This window comes from Elaeis guineensis, chromosome 3, assembly GCF_000442705.2.
Source record: "Elaeis guineensis isolate ETL-2024a chromosome 3, EG11, whole genome shotgun sequence".
In the NCBI taxonomy this organism is placed as follows: Eukaryota; Viridiplantae; Streptophyta; class Magnoliopsida; order Arecales; family Arecaceae; genus Elaeis; species Elaeis guineensis.
The window spans coordinates 4,196,799-4,216,609 of NC_025995.2; the positions used below are offsets into that span (position 1 = coordinate 4,196,799).

The 19,811-nt window shown below is 44.7% G+C and overlaps 1 long non-coding RNA gene across 3 annotated transcripts in view; it reads left to right on the top strand.

The window, feature by feature from the left end:
- The first annotated feature begins 5 nt into the window (after positions 1-5).
- LOC140856398 (uncharacterized) overlaps positions 6-19,811 on the top strand; it is a 32,099-nt gene continuing 12,293 nt past the window's right edge. Inside the window, exons 1-2 of one of the 3 annotated variants that reach the window (XR_012139559.1) lie at positions 6-959; positions 3,226-3,343. This is a non-coding gene — a long non-coding RNA (uncharacterized lncRNA). The other 2 variants (XR_012139558.1, XR_012139557.1) reach the window with 2 other exon arrangements.

Sequence of the window (19,811 nt, forward strand, 5' to 3'; positions counted from 1 at the left end):
TGATCTAGGCACATGAACCACTTGTGTCAAATTTATTTGTGCTTTGTTATGGTAGATTTGATTTTTAAAAGGCTAATCCTTGAACAAGGTACTTAATATATTCAACAGAAACAGGCAATAGGGAATTAAGTCAACCAAAATGCCTTGTGTCAGAATCGGGATCCTCTATGGTGGATCTTTTGCACCATAGAGGGCTGTGCATCCTTGGATTGCCACCATGTCATCCATCTCAAAATGGAGGGCTGTTGCACAATCTCCTTATCCAATGAGTTTGGTAACTACTGATGTGTTTGGCATTCCAATGCGACGGTCTCTGTGAGAACCTTCCATTTATGGGATTGATGACATGGCAGCGATCCGTGTATTCGTAGCTGTCTGTGGTGCGAACAATGCACTGCAGAGGATCAACTCCTTGTGACAATACCAGAAACTGTGGAATTAGCAGCAAGGATTTAGCAACAGCAAATGCCGCAGTGAAAAGCCTATTTTCCTGTAGTATTCTGATGTTGAATTTCTAATAACTCTTTCTATTATGGCGAACTACATGTTAATACTGTTACTTGGTAGGACCATTATCTTTCCCTTGCATGTAGATGAAGATGGATCTTCAAAGGTGAATAAGAAAGAGGGGATACAAGTCAGATTTTTGTCCAAGCAAAGATTTATTCTGGAATGCATGCTCCATCATAAAGAGAACTATAAATATTTTTGTACTTGTTTTCTTTTTCATTTATTTTTTCATTAGGGTAATGCACACTTCATTTCCAATTTGGCATAAATTATGACTTTATCCAATGTTTATAGTGTGTCCTTTCTAGAGAAGAATCATAAGACATGACTCATCAAATGTAGGTGGAATCTCAGCGAGCTAGAGCAAGTAGAAAATGATTGTAGTCTTGCATTGCTATTAAGCACAATAGTGAAGTTCTCAAGTAACAGAGGAAGGGCGGCCATAGTAGGTGGCTTTCTTTAGCTTTCTTTACTTTGAGCACATCAATCCTTATTTTCCATTAGATTGTAGTTAGGACAATCCATGTGATTTTAAGTTGATTGTGTAAAATAATCTATATTCAGATTCCTTTGTGCACTGGAGATGCTTAAGTGATTTGTTCAGGTAATCTGATTTTCAGATCTAAAAAATATATTTAATATGATGATTAGAGATGTTGTGATTTATTAAAACAATGGGTTTTCTTTTTTCCATCTTCGGTCTGATGTTTAAAGCAAAGAAGTGCCTTTCATGATTTGTTCCCAATATATCCAGTAGCAAAGTGGGCAGATTGAAATGTATAGATTGGTTCTTCACCATATATGTTATTTCTCTTAATCATTACATTATTGTCATGTCTATCACAATTTTGCACTATAGGTGCACATGGTTTTTTTCATATGCAATGTCAGGAATTAATTGGCCGATGGAAATTTAGAATTTCAATAATGTAAATATTATTAGTTATATTACTTTATCTCCAACTAGGATGATAATCCTATAATCCCAGAAATCAGTAATCTATTTCATTGCACAACTATGCCCAAGTTCTTTGATTACCCAAAGCACTCCTTAGGGCTGCGGATTGGCTCGGTTGACACAGTCCCAAACCAAATTAGACCTCATCTGATGCATTTTTGAAGACACATGGGTTGAATTGGGGTCAAAAAATGGACCTGGTAAGAAAACCACGTCAGATTTGGGTTTTGTGTTTTCCAAATTGACCTACCACAGCCCATATATTATCCAGTCTAATTTGGATCAACAAAAAATGTACCCAGCCTGAACTGACCTATTTGGCATATGCCGCCCACTTCGAAAATCTGAATCAAAATTCTTCTTCTTCATCCTAATTATCTATCTTAATTTGGCGATCACTTTCTTATTAATTTTGCTTTCCTTTGCTCTCTCAATATCCCTAAATAAGTAAAAAGAAATATATGCTAAATTGTTCACGCAATTAAAAAGGCCTATACACATACACAGAGATACATACCTAACTGGAGAAGGAGAATTGATTGTACTTTCAATATCTTGTTAATGATTGAAGATTTAATGATGATTCAAATAATTTGAAGACCAAGATCGATGCATGACATCAGAAGATACAATTAAAAGGAAACGATGTACTGCTGCTTCCTGATAGAGTACCTCGGTAAAGTGTATCAACCATGGTCTGTTTTTACATGTTCAATTTTTGTTCCATAGGAAAACTTCTAAAGTAAAGCAACTTTAGGCCTCAAACCTTTCTGCTACACCTAGGAATGAAGGCCATATAATGGTAAATAAGCTTAAATACAGGACTTTAAATAATTGCGATAAGCTTAGCTTTAGACTGGCTGTTTTAATTGTATGTTTTCTTTAAAATCTGGGCTGGGTGCTGGGGTGGAGTTTTTTGGTCCATCTTATTCATATGATCTTCTAGGTACAATTTTTTTCCTTGGAGGCAATCAAAGAGTAATAAGAACATGGAATCAGTTTTTGTATGGGAGCTATACCACAGACTGACCATGATTTACCACCTTTACTATATCTTTGTTTTTCTGAAGGATTAAAGAGTCCACATGATATTATTGGTTAAACTTGATCAGTTCTCTTCATAAATGTGGAGGTAAGCTGTGGATCTAGTGCTTGGCTATAATCCCTTCTACTCTACTTGCCATGCATGGTATGTTTGGCAAGGTACAACTGAGCTTGGCTCATCTCATTGATCTTCTGATGTTGGTGCTGGAGCATCGAACAAACTCAATTCAAGCTTGTTAGATCAGGATTTTGGAACTCCAGAACCTGCAGTGATGTGTTTATTTTCCTTTTTATTGTTTTTCTAATTCATATTAGTTAATATACACTAGTCAGTTTGATGTCGATGTGATTTTCATTCTAATAAGTGATAACGAAGGAAAATTTTGGTATTGGCGACATGTCTTTATGTGAATTGCTTTCATATGTAGTTTCCAAAAATATGCCACAAACTGTAAATAATTGAAGTTTTCGGTCTTTATATGTAACTTCTAATTGCTCTTATTTTCTCTTTTATTTTTTTTTTCCTCTTGCCCTTGTATTTACTAAGCAAGCTATATCTAGTTTCATGGCCTCCATATTGTAAAATTCAAAACCAAGTAATTGAGCTGTGGGTCCAATTTTAATTAACTATATACATGTACTCTACTTTTATTATTTTTTGTGCTGTCACTGGACTCATGGGTACCTCTGGTGCCATTTGCAAACTGTGTTAGGAAGTGGTCTTTCTAAATATTTGATTAACACTTGGGAATTCATCCTGGTCCTGTTCTGCGAAGTTGTGACCTTTACTTCTTGTTGGACATCAAGTTTCAGTCGTGTCTATATCGGCAGGTACTGTTTCCTTGTGTTGTCATATTTTATTTCTATTGTCATACTTTGTTTCTATTTCTTTTTTCTGGAAAACTGGCCATTGTTGATACTTCATTGGATTGTGCAACAACCTTTTTCTTGTGTTACGCATGCAAAAGAGATGCATTGGTTCTGAATTTAATACCTATTTCTTTTTCTGACGAGACAGGGCCTAGAAATTCTCTATATTTGAAATTCTGTAAACATCCAACCAACTAAAAGCATGAGACCTAACTGAAATTGTTTTCAACCATGTGATGTACTTCAAACGTTTCTTTATGCATGGTCTGGACTTCACAAAGTTTAGCTCACTATAGGAATCAATTCACTTTTGCCACCCCTTTTTGCTTTCCAAGGTATTACTTTTTTGGAATCTTCAAGCTGCAAATTGTTGGCACACAGAGATGGGAAAGAGGGATAGAAGAAGAGAGGAAGATGGAGATTTCAGTGGGAGAAGGAATGAACACCCTCTAAGACCTATAGGGTCCTTTTATTAATCTTCAGAATCTCAATTTAGGAATTATACAACCATATTTTTCTCTAATTACAATCATATTTTTCTTTAATTAGGAAGATTATATTCCTGATTAGAGAGGTCCAGCTCATTTCAACACTTTCCCTCAAGATGGGTTATAGATATCATTAAGATCCATCTTGTCACGAATAAATGAAAAAGAGTGCAAACTAAGACCTTTCGTTAGAATATCTGCCAGTTGACTAGCAGATCGCACATAAGGTATACAAATGATTCTGGCATCAAGCTTTTCCTTGATAAAATATCAATCGATCTCGATGTGTTTCGTCTGATCATGCTGAACTGGATTATTAGCAATATTGATTGCTATCTTGTTGTCACAATACAACATAAGGGGCGATGACTGATAAAGACCTAAATCCGATAACAAGATCTACAACCATAGAATTTCACACACACCATGTGCTATAGCTCGATACTCTGCTTTTACAGTAGATCGAGCAACCACATTCTGTTTCTTGCTTCATCAAGTAATTAGGTTACCTCCAACAAAAATGTAGTAACCTGAAGCAGAGCGACAATCATCAAGTGACCCAGCCCAATCAGCATCTGTATAACACTCCACCTATAGGTTGTCATGACAAGAATAAAGCAAACCACGGCTAGGACAGCCTTTGAGGTATCGAAGTATCTATGTCACAGCATCCATATGAACTGAACATGGGTTGTTGTGCATAAACTGACTTATCACACTAACGATGAATGCAATATCAGGCCGTGTATGGGATAGATAAATCAAACGCCTTACCAATCGTTGGTAACATCCTCGATCAACAGAAACACCAGCATTAGCTACTAGTCGATGATTTTGCTCGATAGGAGTGACAATAGGTCGACATCCCAACATACCGATCTCTGTAAGAAGATCCAGAATGTATTTTCTTTTGGAGAGAAAAATCTCTTTTGAAGAACGGGCAAACTCTATCCCAAGAAAATATCGAAGATGTCCAAGATCCTTTACCTTAAACATCTGTGCCAACTGAGCCTTCAAATGAGCTATGTTTTCAGAATCATCTTCTGTGACCATAATATCATCAATATAGACAATCAAACTATAAAAAGATCGTCGTAACTGGCATACTTTGCCCACTATTTGAGCAGTAGCAAACTCTGATGGAATATCCATATATACCTCTTCCTGAAGTTCTCCATGAAGAAAAGCATTCTTTACATCGTGTTGGAACAGATCCCATCCAAAGTTAGCAGTACATGATATAAGGGTTCTTACAGAGTTTATTTTTGCAATGGGTGCAAAAGTTTCATCATAGTTGATGCCATAAGTCTGTGTATATCCTTTTGCTACCAAACGAGTTTTGTAACGTTCAACGGTACTCTTAGGTATCCGCTTGACTATGAAAATCTATTTACATCCCTCAGTTTGTTTACCAGCTGGCAAAGATACAAGTTCCCATGTATTATCTTTTTCTAATGCTCGCATCTCCTTAAGCATGGCGGCTTTTCACTTGGAGTCTTCCTTAGCAACCTTCCAGTTCTCGGGTATGGAGATAGAGGATAGAGAAGCTATAAAATTTTGATAAGATGGGGAGAGAGACTCATAGGATCCCAAGTTATTTGTACTCCACTCCATCCTTAAGTCGAGCGGAAATGCCAGCATGACGAGTAGGCTTACGTAAAGTAATAGGAATATTCAGATCATCATTATCTAATATAAAATGAATGGGAGACACAAGGGAATTACCATTCATCCTGGAAGGGGACATATAAGATGAAGCCGTTGGGACAGGAGAGGAAGACCTGGAGACTGAAGAATGCACAATAGGCTCTGAGAGGGGAGTGAAACAGGTGAAACTGAAGCAACAAGCTGTGACTGAGACTTAGACGCTTCTCCTTGAGTGTCAGAACCAGCATTAACAGAAATAGACTCCCCTTGAGTGTTAGAACCACCATCCGTAGTCTCCCCATGAGTGTCAGAACCACCATCTGTAGTCTCCCTTTGAGTGTCAGAACCATCATCTGTAATAGTAGAGCTGCCAACATCCATAGCAATAGGATCCTCTCCAGTAAAAAACTCTCTCTCTCGACCAGTACCAGAGGTGACGGAAGAGGAAGAGGACACAAAAGATATATAGAATAGCTCAGACTCCCGAAATGTTACATCCATGCTGATAAGCAATTTTTGCTCGGTTGGACACCAACATTTGTACCCTTTTTGAGTGAAAGAATAGCCTACAAAAATGTACTTGAGGGCACGTGTGTCAAGGTTGCCAATCAAAGGTCGATGATCCCGAACAAAATAAACACAACCAAATATCTTGGGGGGAAATATGAAAGAATTAGTTTCCTGCAGGCATTCAAGATGTGTCTTACAGTCCAGAGTTTGAAGTGGCATTCGGTTAATCAGATATGCTACCGTTAACACTACTTCTCCCCATAAAAACTTTGGAACATTCATAGAAAATATCAAACACCTTGTCACTTCAAGCAAGTGCCTATTCTTTCTTTCAGTAATTTCATTTCGAGCCGGTGTGTCAACAGAAGTCATTTGATATATAATATCATTATTATGTGTATACTCCTCAAATTTTTTATTAAGATACTGTCCCATTATCAAAGTGAAAAATCTTAAGAGTTGCTCTATATTGAGTACCAATTATTTTATAAAAATCTCTAAATGATTGAAACACTTCATTTTTATTTTTCAATAGATAAACCTAAGTACAACGACTGAAATAATCAATAAAAGTAATGAACCACTGATGATCAAAAATAGCTATGGTCCCATAGGATCTCCACACATCAGAATGAACTACCTCAAATATTGTTTTACTATGCAGGCCTAAGCATGGATAAGCATTTCTAGTGTGTTTAGCTAGTTCACAGGCATCATAGACTAGCTTCTCTTTATTATATGATTCAAAAGTAGTTGGAAACATACGAGCTAAAAGAGTAAATGGAAGATGACTAAGCCTACGGTCCTGAAGCAATAAGTCTCCCTCTCGTGAAGATGATACTACCAAATTAGTCTCTGAGTAGCCTCCGGACACTCCTCCCTCCAAATTAGTCAAGAGACAGCAGACGGACAAGTTAGAGTTCAGATCTTTTAGAGATCGGTTCATAGGATATCCTAAAGAGTCATTAGGATACTATTTTTATATTTTGAAAGACCACAATGTGATTGTGAGTCGAAATGCTATTTTTCTTGAAAAATTGTTTATTCAAGATGGTGGCATCGGAAGAATAATTAAGCTCAAGGAGAATGTCTCCCAAGAGCAACGAGCTAAAGAACCTAAGGAACCCAATCAATCAGAATTAGTCCTAACACAACCTCTTCCACCTCGTAGATCGATTAGGGTTTTCCGTCCTCCTGAAAGGTACTTAGGTACTATACAAGAGAAAATAGAGGAAATATTCCTCATGAAAAATGGGGCTCATGGTGATGATCCCAAGACCTATGATGAGGCGATATCAGATATCGACTCCGAGAAATGGTTAGAGATAATGAGGTCAGAAATTGACTCGATGCACTCAAACCAAGTCTGGACCTTGGTAAATCCACCTGAAAGTATTGTACCTATTAGGTGTAAATAGATCTTCAAGAGAAAGACAGGTGCAGATGGGAATATGGAGACATTCAAGGCTAGGCTCGTAGCGAAAGGTTATAGTCAGCGCGAAAGCATTGACTATCAGGATGCCTTCTCGTCCGTAGCCATGCTAAAATTCATCCACACATTGCTTACTGTTGCAGCCTATTTCGATTATGAAATATGACAGATGGATGTGAAAACGGCATTCTTAAATGGATATCTTGAGGAAGATATCTATATGGAACAGTCGCTTGGTTTCACATCCAGTGATGATGATCACAGGATCTGCAAGCTGCAAAGGTCCATTTATGGACTTAAGCAAGCATCTTGGAGTTGGAATACTTGTTTCAATGATGTGATCAAAATGTTTGGTTTCATCAAGAACGAGGAGGAACTATGTGTGTTCAAAAAGGTCAGTGGGAGCACGGTTGTCTTCCTTGTACTGTACGTAGATGACATCCTCCTAATTGAGAATGACATTCCCATGTTGACCTCAGTCAAAGTATGGTTGTCTAAGGAGTTCTCTATGAAAAATCTAGGAGAGGCATCCTTTATACTGGGTATTAAGGTCTATAGAGATAGACCAAATAGGATGCTCGGACTTTCACAGAAGATGTACATAGAGGAGGTGCTAAAAAGATTTAGCATGAAAAACTCTAAAAGAGGTTTGTTACCTTTTAGACATGGCATTCATCTCTCCAAGAAGATGTGCCCTAGCACACCTGAGGAGATTGAACGCATAAGTAAGATCCCTTATGCTTCGGCAATAGGGAGCCTCATGTATGCCATGCTATGTATACGACCTGATATAGCCCATGCTGTGAGTGTCATAAGCAGATATCAGTCGAATCCAGGCGAAGAGCACTGAACTTCTGTGAAATGTATCCTTAAGTACTTGAAAAGGACTCAGGATATGTTTCTAGTCTTTGAGAATGGAGAACTCCAGGTTCAGAAATTTACAGACTCAGACTTTATGTCTGATATAGATGATTGAAAGTCGATATCTGAGAGTCTGTTCATTTGTAATGGTGGTGCAGTTAGCTGGAAGAATTTCAAGCAGTCGGTGATTGCTGATTCCACCATGGAGGCAGAGTATATTGTTGCATTGAAAGCTGCGAAGGAGGCATTCTAGTACAAGAAGTTTGCCGCAGAGCTTGGAGTGATGTCATCGAATGCCATACCTCTTTATTACGATAATAATGGTGCCATAGCCCTAGCTAAGGAGCTAAGGTCTCACCAGAAGTCCAAGCACATCGAGCGGCGATTCTATTTGATCCGTGATTACCTCGAAAAAGATTATGTCGAGATCAAGAGAGTCGACTCCACAGACAATGTGGTAGATCCACTGACTAAGCCATTGGGCTAATAGAAGATCGAAGACCACCTTGAGAAGATGGGACTTAGATATGTAGCCAATTGACATTAGGTCAAGTGGGAGTTTGTTAGATGTGTGCCCTAGATGCCAGATCGGCTGACACATTTCTGTACAAATCTAAGGACAAATTTATAATTTTGACTTTAAATGAATAAAAGGGCTATTCTTCTATCACATTGTGTACATTGTGTCTGTGATACATCCTTTAAGTTAGTGAGAATGTTAATTCATATTTTCAAGAGTTGAAAATTTAAGGCATGAATTTACATAACTAACTCATAAACAGCTCCTGATCATAGGATCATCACGAGGATGGTGATCGATCTGGAAGGTTGGTGTACGATCGCTTCTTTAGGATAGATGTGTCTTGAGTCTACGGTGTGGAGATATCGAAGCGAGAGTACAGGTATTCATTGAGAACGAGAGTACTGAGCATGACCACATCAAGCAGTCATAAGGAAGTCTACCTTCTCGTCGATGACTAACTCGATGCTGCAGTTGTGTGTCTAGTTCTTTGACCTAAGGTACATCGATAGTTCATCTTGAGTGTGTTATAGTTTGACTACGCCATAACTCAGTCTCTTAGCCATTCGAAACCCTGAGGTGTATGTTGGCTGTAGCATATTCATTGTAGGAATCAGATCGCATCAAGATGGAATCTATCAACCTCGGTAGATGAGAGGAGTAGTCATATGATGATCGAAAGATCGAGTCCTTAAGCCCATGGCCATGGCAGAGTGAAATAATGAAAAAGAGTTTTTCATTAAGGTTTCACATCGGACTCGGATCGATCGATTGATTCATATGACTGAGTTGGGTTTGACGAGTTCACCTTAACCCTAATTCAGTCGGAACTCATGATAGAGGAACTCAATCACATAGATAGCTGCACCGAGAGGTTCATCTTCAGTTCTGATGGGTTGCCACCACATACTGCTAGGTGTCACTAGTGGATTTTGAGAGCAATTAGAATGATATTGATGATCGATCATTCTAATTATCTGAATCAGAAGAGTTCTGATCCATCGAAAGGAGTTTCGATGATGTCGATGATAAGATCACGACATATCTCATTATCATACAGAATTGAACCTAATTGGATCACACAAATAAGGGTTAGGGTCTGGATGTCATCAATTAGGCTAACCCAATTGATTTGGATATGATCCAATTAGGTTCAAGAAAATCATGCTAGCACACGATTGAGCCTAACTTTCTCCTTGTGTAATCTTTTTCATCTCGACTGAGCCAAATATGATTTGACTCATCCAGAAAACCTTGAGAAGATTTCTTTCAGTCTAAATAAAGCTTGTCCAGTTCAGAAAAGGCTTGTCTTAATTCATGAGATAAATTTAAGACAACACCTGCTAATTTCTGACACCTGCCAATTTTATTTTAGGACATCTGTCAAATATTGACATATGGGTTTTAAACTGAAGAGAACTTATTGGAGGATTTTTGTGGAGTGTCCACATGCCAAAACCACATCAAATTGGGTGCCATAGTCAGATTATGGCGTGAGCCCAATTGGATTAAGTGGGCACCCCAAGTGGATAAGATCAAGAGGAGTCTTGATCAACATGGACTCCTTGGCGCCAACTCTCTTTGAGCTTATCCAAAGTTGGTGTCAACATAGGAGAGAGGATGGAAGTTCTTATCTGATGTGATCAGATGACATCACTCTATCAATTAGAATTTTTTCAAAATTTATTGGAATTTTTTGATTGGTTGAATGTTGTGGCACTGCACAGCATACAGGGTCTATATAAACTCTTCTGCGCCTAGGGTTTTGAGGCTGAAGTTGTTTTATGCACAAAATCCAATAGCTGTTGCCCTATCTCCTCTTCTCCATATCCTCCTTGCTCTCCTCCCTCCCCTCTTCACATCCAAGGAGTTGGACGTTCATCTGGCAAAGGTATAAAGTGTGGTGACGCCTGGAACAGGAAGGCTGCAGGACATCTTCGACAGGCTGCTACTCCAACTTCAGAAGGAATTCTGAAGTACTTTCAAATTAGATAGAGATCTAATTTTTGGAGCGTAGATTCATGAGGAGAAGATGTTTCAGATCCTATCTGAGTGGATACCGGTAGAGACCAGACGCTTGCGTGGTTACATCAGAATCTCAGGCTGTGCTGAGATCATCTACAGGGTAATCAGATTACCCTTGAGGTACTTCTTTCATCATAGTTTTAGATTTAATTTTAAATTTTAAATATCAAATAATAAGATCAGATCTAACAGATATTAGATCTGAAATAGTATAGGATAAAAATTTTTAATTTATTCCGCTCCTGATTTGATGAAATCTGAAAGATCCTACACAGGAAAAAGATGATTTTTCCTTTAATATCTTGGGGGGAAATATGAAAGAATTAATTTCCTGCAGGCATTCAAGATGTGTCTTATAGACCAGAGTTTGAAGTGGCATTCGGTTAATCAGATATGCTGCAGTTAACACTACTTCTCCCCATAAAAACTTGGGAACATTCATAGAAAATATCAAACACCTTGTCACTTCAAGCAAGTGCCTATTCTTTCTTTCAGTAATTTTATTTTGAGCCGGTGTGTCAACAGAAGTCGTTTGATATATAATACCATTATTATGTGTATACTCCTCAAATTCTTTATTAAGATACTATCCCATTATCAGAGTGAAAAATCTTAAGAGTTGCTCTATATTGAGTACCAATCATTTTATAAAAATCTCTAAATGATTGAAACATTTCATTCTTATTTTTTAATAGATAAACCTAAGTGTAATGACTGAAATAATCAATAAAAGTAATGAACCACTGATGATCAGAAATAACTGTGGTCTCACAGGATCTCCATACATCAGAATGAACTACCTCAAATATTATTTTACTATGCAGGCCTGAGCCTGGATAAGCATTTCTAGTGTGTTTAGCTAGTTCACAGGCATCATAGACTAGCTTCTCTTTATTATATGATTCAAAAGTAGTTGGAAACATATGAGCTAAGAGAGTTAATGGAAGATGACTAAGCCTAATGTTGGTGCAAAAATCCGCTTGCGCTGGAGAAGCTGGAGTTGAGGGAGTCGCGGTCGCCATCGAAACCTGCAAAAGAAGTCTAAATCGGAGGTGGGGTTGCTCCGGCAAGACCCTCCGACGCTCAAGTCAGTTCTCTACCTCAACAAGAATGGAGTGCTCGAACGAAAATTTTAGCAGAATTTTTAGGTAAAAACGAGAGCCTATAGAATAACGTATCTAGGGTTTCCCTTTTATAGACGGAGGGGGCAACAAATTGATAGCGACGCCTGTAACCGTCTGGTAGTGGGCCGCCCAGAGTCAGGAGAAATTTATTACGGAGGGTAGTGGAGTGGGATCGTGGCTATCGCCGTGGCTCGCTACGTGGAATCAGTTACGGAGAGTCGAGCGGCGTCCGCTGTCGTGACTCGACAGGGAGTGGTGGACTCGCACAGAATCCGCCGCAGGGAGTGGAGCAGAGTCGTGGCCGTTAATACGGCCTGTCAGGGAGTAATGGGGCTACGCAGGGTCCGCCGCAAGGAGTGGAGCAGTGGTGTCCGTTACTGTGGCTTGTCAGGGGATCCAGACTTGTTGGTCGAAGTTCGGTTGGAGTTGGTAGCGAGGTCCGGCACCCGTAGGAGTTTGGACGAGGCTTACCAGCGGCAGAAGTCGTGGACGGAGCCCGGCTCCTGTAGAAGCCAGGGCGGGGTCTTCCTTGCTGCAGAAATCGTGGGTGGAGCCTGGCTCCCGTAGGAGTCCGGGCGGAGTCTTCCTTGCTGTAGAAGTCGTGGAAAGAGCCTAGCTCCCGTAGGAGTCCGGGCGGAGTCTTCCTTGCTGTAGAAGTCGTGGATGGAGCCCGGCTCCCGTAGGTGTCCGGGCGGAGTCTTCCTTGCGGTAGAAGTCATGGATGGAGCCCGGCTCTCGTAGGAGTCCGGGCGGAGTCTTCCTTGCTGTAGAAGTCGTGGATGGAGCCCGGCTCCCGTAGGAGTCCAGGCGGAGTCTTCTTTGCTGTAGAAGTCATGGACGGAGCTCGGCTCCCGTAGGAGTCCGGGCGGAGTCTTCCTTGCTGCAAAAATCGTGGATGGAGCCCGGCTCCCGTAGGAGTTCGGGCGGAGTCTTCCTTGTTGTAGAAGTCGTGGACGGAGCCCAGCTCCCGTAGGAGTCCGGGCGGAGTCTTCCTTGCTGTAGAAGTCATGGACGGAGCCCGGCTCCCGTAGGAGTCCGGGCGGAGTCTTCCTTGCTGTAGAAGTCGTGGATGGAGCCCGGCTCCCGTAGGAGTCCGGGCGGAGTCTTCCTTGCTGTAGAAGTCATGGACGGAGCCCGGCTCCCGTAGGAGTCCGGGCGGAGTCTTCCTTGCCGTAGAAGTCAGGGACGGAGCCTGGCTCCCGTAGGAGTCCGGGCGGAGTCTTCCTTGCCGTAGAAGTCGTGAACGGAGCCCAGCTCCCGTAGGAGTCCGGGCAGAGTCTTCCTTGCCGTAGAAGTCGTGGATGGAGCCCGGCTCTCGTAGGAGTCCGAGCAGAGTCTTCCTTGCCGTAGAAGTCGTGGACGGAGCCTGGCTCCTGTAGGAGTCCGGGCGGAGTCTTCCTTGCTGTAGAAGTCGTGGACGGAGCCCGGCTCCCGTAGGAGTCCGGGCGGAGTCTTCCTTGCTGTAGAAGTCGTGGATGGAGCCCGACTCCCGTAAAAGTCCGGGCGGAGTCTTCCTTGCTGCAGAAATCGTGGACGGAGCCCGGCTCCCGTAGGAGTCCGGACGGAGTCTTCCTTGCTGTAGAAGTTGTGGACAGAGCCCGACTCCCGTAGGAGTCCGGGCGGAGTCTTCCTTGCTGTAGAAGTCATGGACGGAGCCCGGCTCCCGTAGGAGTCCGGGCGGAGTCTTCCTTGCTGTAGAAGTCGTGGACGGAGCCCGGCTCCCGTAGGAGTCCGGGCAGAGCGACGGGAGCTCACCAACAGTTGTTGAAAGTCGGAAGAGACTTGCGAGGGTCGACCCTGCCAAGAACTTCGGCCGAGGGTATTTTATGCCCAACACCTACGGTCCTGAAGCAAGAAGTCTCCCTCTCGTGAAGATGATACTGCCAAATTAGTTACTGAGTAGCCTCCGGACACTCCTCCCTCCAAATAGTAGAGCTCATTACGCATTACATCAGTCCCAAGTTTCCTCCCTGTCCTTGGCTCCTGAAAGACACAATGTATTTTGAAAAAAATTATGGCAGAATTAAGATCATTCGTAATAGCCCTAATGGATAGGAGATTGATAGGGAATCTAGGGACATGTAGAACAGATGATTAGGATAATTCGGAAGTACATTTGATAGATCTTTTTTCAGAAATAGAGACAAAAGAACTATCAGCAAGACAAACTTTATCACAATCGGAACAAGGAATATAAGACACAAAATCTCTAAAGGATCTAGTCATATGATTGGATGCTTTAGAGTCAACTATCCATGGAGAAAAATTACTACAGTTATGAGCATGAACTTGATCACCAATACCTGTTTGGGCAAAATTACCCGGATATAGAGAATTGCCTGGTTGATATGGAGAATCTTCTATGGAAACATTATTTTCAAAAATATTTACACCAGATCTGAACTTTTTCAAAAATTGCATTCTTCGACTGATAATTTTCCCACAAAAAAAAAATGGGCATGATTATACTGACCTCGGCCTTTACCAAAATAACCACCTCCATGACCACGGCCTCTAGTCAGACGACCATGCAGCTCATAGCAGTAAGCTTTGATGTGGCCCAGCTTATGACAATGGTCACAAATCTTGACCTCACGAGGTCGAAACTGAGTCTCTTGAGCAGAATTGATAGGAGAAGAGCTTCTGAAAGTAGTTGGCTGTACCACAAGTACAGAGCATATAGCTGTGTTCATAAAAAAAGACAGTGGCTAATTGAGTTTCTTCACTAAGAACCAAAAAAATAGCTTCATCTAGAGTTGGCCACTCCTGTGTACTAAGAATAGAAGAGAGTTGATACTCAATCTCTAGGTTTAGCCTATCCAAAAGATCATCAAGGCGTTGACGCTCTATCCATTTGCGGAACACATCAACATCATCAGGACGAGTAGGGTTAAAGAGACCATAAAAATCAAAATCATTCCACAACTTCTTTAACTCTCCAACATACTTTGTTATAGATCAGACACCTGAGTAAGTCCTCGAAGCTCTCGCTGGATCTTATGGGCATGCATATTATTGCCTTTATAGGAATAAGTTGTGGCCACAGTCTGCCACAACTCATAAGCATTCGTCAGTGCCCTACTGCGAGCAATACTTGGTACCATAGAGGTAGGGGGAATTTATTGCGGAGGGTAGTGGAGTGGGATCGTGGCTATCGCCGTGGCTCGCTAAGTGGAATCAGTTACGGGGAATCGAGCGGCGTCCGCTGTCGTGACTCGTCAGAGAGTGGTGGACTCGCACAGAATCCATCGTAGGGAGTGGAGCAGAGTCGTGGCCGTTAATACGGCCTGTCAGGGAGTAATGGGGCTACGCAGGGTCTGCCGTAAGGAGTGGAGCAGTGGTGTCCATTACTGTGGCTTGTCAGGGGATCCAGTCTTGTTGGCCAAAGTTCGGTTGGAGTTGGCAGCAAGGTCTGGCACCCGTAGGAGTTTGGACGAGGCTTACCAGTGGCAGAAGTCGTGGATGGAGCCCGACTCCCGCAGGAGCCCGGGCGGGGTCTTCCTTGCTGCAGAAATCGTGGGTGGAGCCCGGCTCCCGTAGGAGTCCGGGCGGAGTCTTCCTTGCTGTAGAAGTCATGGACAGAGCCCGGCTCCCGTAGGAGTCCGGGCGGAGTCTACCTTGCTGTAGAAGTTGTGGACGGAGCCCGGCTCCCGTAGGAGTCCGGACGGAGTCTTCCTTGCTGTAGAAGTCGTGGACGGAGCCTGGCTCCCGTAGGAGTCCGGGCGGAGTCTTCCTTGCTGTAGAAGTCGTGGACGGAGCCCGACTCCCGTAGGAGTCCGGGCGGAGTCTTCCTTGCTGTAGAAGTTGTGGACGGAGCCCGGCTCCCGTAGGAGTCCGGGCGGAGTCTTCCTTGCTGTAGAAGTCATGGATGGAGCCCGGCTCCCGTAGGAGTCTGGGCGGAGTCTTCCTTGCTCAGAAATCGTGGACGGAGCCCGACTCCCGTAGGAGTCCGGGCGGAGTCTTCCTTGCTGTAGAAGTCGTGGACGGAGCCCGACTCCTGTAAGAGTCCGGGCGGAGTCTTCCTTGCTGTAGAAGTCGTGGATGGAGCCTGGCTCTCGTAGGAGTCCGGGCGGAGTCTTCCTTGCTGTAGAAGTCATGGACGGAGCCCGGCTCCTGTAGGAGTCCGGGCGGAGTTTTCCTTGCTGTAGAAGTCATGGATGGAGCCCGGGTGGAGTCTTCCTTGCTGTAGAAGTCGTGGACGGAGCCCGGCTCTCGTAGGAGTCCGGACGGAGTCTTCCTTGCCGTAGAAGTCGTGGACGGAGCCCGGCTCCCGTAGGAGTCCGGGCGAAGTCTTCCTTGCTGTAGAAGTCGTGGATGGAGCCCGGCTCCCGTAGGAGTCCGGGCGGATTCTTCCTTGCTGTAGAAGTCGTGGACGGAGCCCGACTCCCGTAAAAGTCCGGGCGGAGTCTTCCTTGCTGCAGAAATCATGGACGGAGCCCGGCTCCCGTAGGAGTCCGGACGGAGTCTTCCTTGCTGTAGAAGTCGTGGACAGAGCCCGACTCCCGTAGGAGTCCGGGCGGAGTCTTCCTTGCCGTAGAAGTCATGGACGGAGCCTGGCTCCCGTAGGAGTCCGGGCGGAGTCTTCCTTGCCGTAGAAGTCATGGACGGAGCCTGGCTCCCGTAGGAGTCCGAGCGGAGTCTTTCTTGCTGTAGAAGTCGTGGACGGCGCCCGGCTCCCGTAGGAGTCCGGGCGGAGCGATGGGAGCTCACCAACAGTTGTTGAAAGTCGGAAGAGACTCGCGAGGGTCGACCCTGCCAAGAACTTTGATCGAGGGTATTTTATGCCCAACACCAGTCCCCCCACTTCCGAGTTTGAATTTCGAATGAAGAAAGTACAGAGAGGTTGTCGCAGCCGAAGTTCTCCCCCTGACGTCCGGACGCAACCATCCTCGGATATGTCGACATTTAATGCGCGCATGCCAGAGCCCTTTTTTCGATTAGGGCGACCCGAAGAGTCTTTTCGGGACTCCCACCGAGATGCAATCCCAAGCGTCGCGCCATGGAAATTTGCGAACAGTCAATCCTCGATAGCGGTGAGCGGGACACGCGGGACACGTGGTAAGCACCGGTTGGTCTAGAGACGCCCGCCATCATAATCGTGCTAAGATCCGCTGCCTATTTAAATCCCTTACCCTTCCTTCGGGATTTTACTCCGCCAAAAGGACGACGCCTTTCTTTCGTCTGAGAGCCTAGCTACTCAGCCACTCCCTCGGTGCCCCTGTCAACTCCGAGCGTCCTCCGCACCGATCTTTGCCGTCTTCAGCTCCCCGATTCCTCTCTAAGGGGTTTCCCCGCCATGTCCTCCACTCCGGAGGCCATCCTCAAGGGGATGTCAAGGGCTTGGAGGAAGGTAAGGAGGAGAACTGCGGTCCGCGAGTTTTCCGATCATCGAGCGGCCGCTGAAGGTCCCTGTTGTTTCAAAGGGGGTTCGAGGAAGAATTCCTTCAACAACAGGGGTTTAATAACGGAGACCGTCGGTAAAGGCGTTCTGCCCGAGAATTTTGGAGTAGCAAGACGGGGTGATATCGGTCAGGAGGGCAGAGCTGTTGTCACAAGCTGTGGTGGGATCCTTGATGTCGTCGGGGCCGAGGGACCAGAAGTGGTCGGCATCGACGGTGGGGCAGTAAAACTTGTTGCGGGGATGGTGGAAGTAGCGCATGCCGACCTTGCCGGAGCATTTTGGACGGCGGCTGTCACGGAGCATTCGGTGATGGCGCATATCTTTGGCGCCACCGCTGCCTCCAGGGTGACTTCGGTTCTTCTTGAAACAGGTCTTCATCGCTGCCGCCGTTGCCCTTACTGCCCCCTGAAATCTATCCCATCCTTTTCCCCCCGGGGTTGGGACTTCGGAGGTGGAGCGAAACAAGGTGGGGCGAGAGCCGATAGGCCTGCCACACGTACTGGAAAATGCGGCTGGGAAGGACAGAAACGGGAAGAGAAGTTTGCAGCTTGAAGCGGCCTCCGGTGTATCCTTTCCAAGCCGTGTTCTCAGGCCTTGTAATAATGTATTCTTTTCTGGCCCTCCGGGTCTTGTAACGTACATCTTGTTAGTTGAAAAATGAGAAGGAGATTTTGTTACCTCGTCCGCACTTTGCATCGAATTGTTGTCTGTCGAACTTCCTTCCTTTTCTCATCTTTTCTTCTTCTTTCTTCTCTCTTCTTCTTCTTTTTTTTTTTTTTAATGTCGTCCTAAGGCCACCGGTGGCCCTTTTATTCATGTTGAATTATCGTTTGCCGAGCTCCTTTTCAATTTTTGCATCATTTGAAGATACCCGGTTGCCATCACATCGACCCATCTTCTCTGTCAGTGGCCACAGACTCGCCTGGGGGCCATTCGGGCTTGGTGTCCCCCTCAGGGCTTGAGCTCGGAGGTCCGAGCTTCCGTCACCCTAAGGAAATTATCCTACCTTGGATTTGTGTCGAAAGCTTCCTTGAAAGCTGGGACTCCTGATGGGAGCCCCAATCCCTGCTGTGGCGGGTTCTCTGCACCTTGGACGCTGTTTGTTTTTCAATCGTCGCTGATGTGGTCCATCGCCTTCCTTTTTCTTTTTCACTTGGAATTTTTCCTCCGCTCTCAGTGAGGCCACGGGAGTTCGGCTCCCGTAGGTGAAGTCGGGGTGAAGTTCGGCTCCCGTGGGAGTCGGGGCGAAGATCACCAGCAGTTGAAGTTAGTGACGAAGCCCGGCTCCCGTAGGAGTCCGGACGGAGTCCTCCATGTGATTGGAGTTGCGGACGGAGCCCGGCTCCCGTAAGAGTCCGGTCGGAGCTTACCACCGGTTGAAGTTGGTGACGGAGCTCGGCTCCCGTAGGAGTCTGGGCGAAGTCCTCCTCGCGGTAGAAGTTGCGGATGGAGCTCGGCTCCCGTAGGAGTCCGGGCCTTCGACTTCGCTCAATCTAGGGCGAGGTTCTCCTCCTGTCCTTAGCAGGACTGTGGGGGCGCGTATGGGCGTTGCAGGGCCTCTCCCCCCATCCGGTCTAAATAGAACCGGGCCTTCGACTTTGCTCAAGTTAGGGCGAGGTTTTCCTCCTGTCCCTAACAGGACTGTGGGGGCGCATATGGGCGTTGCAGGGCCTCTCCCCCCATCCGGTCTAAATGAAACCGGACCTTCGACTTTGCTCAAGTTAGGGTGAGGTTTTCCTCCTGTCCCTAACAGGACTGTGGGGGCGCATATGGGCGTTGCAGGGCCTCTCCCCCCATCCGGTCTAAATGGAATCGGGCCTTCGACTTTGCTCAAGTTAGGGCGAGATTTTTCTCCTGTCCCTAATAGGGCTGTGGGGGCGCATATGAGCGTTGCAGGGCCTCTCCCCCCATCCGGTCTAAATAGAACCGGGCCTTCGACTTTGCTCAAGTTAGGGCGAGGTTTTCCTCCTGTCCCTAACAGGGCTGTGGGGGCGCATATGGGCGTTGCAGGGCTTCTCCCCCCATCCGGTCTAAATGGAATCGGGCTTTCGACTTTGTCGGGATGAGGTTTCCCTTTCATTTCTGATGCAGTTTGTTTGAATTGTCCAAAGACATACAGGTATGCAACTTTCAATTAAAATGAAGTTATTGGTAGTACATCCGTAAGTTTTTCGAGCTCCACGATCGCAGGAGGTCGGCTCCTCCGAGTTCCTTAAGATAATAAGTTCCAGACCGGACTACTTCTTTGACTTCATACGGTCCTTCCCAGTTTGGGATGAGTTTCTCCCGGTCATGAGGTTGTGAGACAGCGGCTCGTCAAAGCACTAGATCTCCCGCTCTAAAGGCTTTGTTCTTGACCCGGGCGTTGTAATATCGAGCGACTTTCTGTCTGTAGGCTGCCATTCGAACCTGAGCTATCTC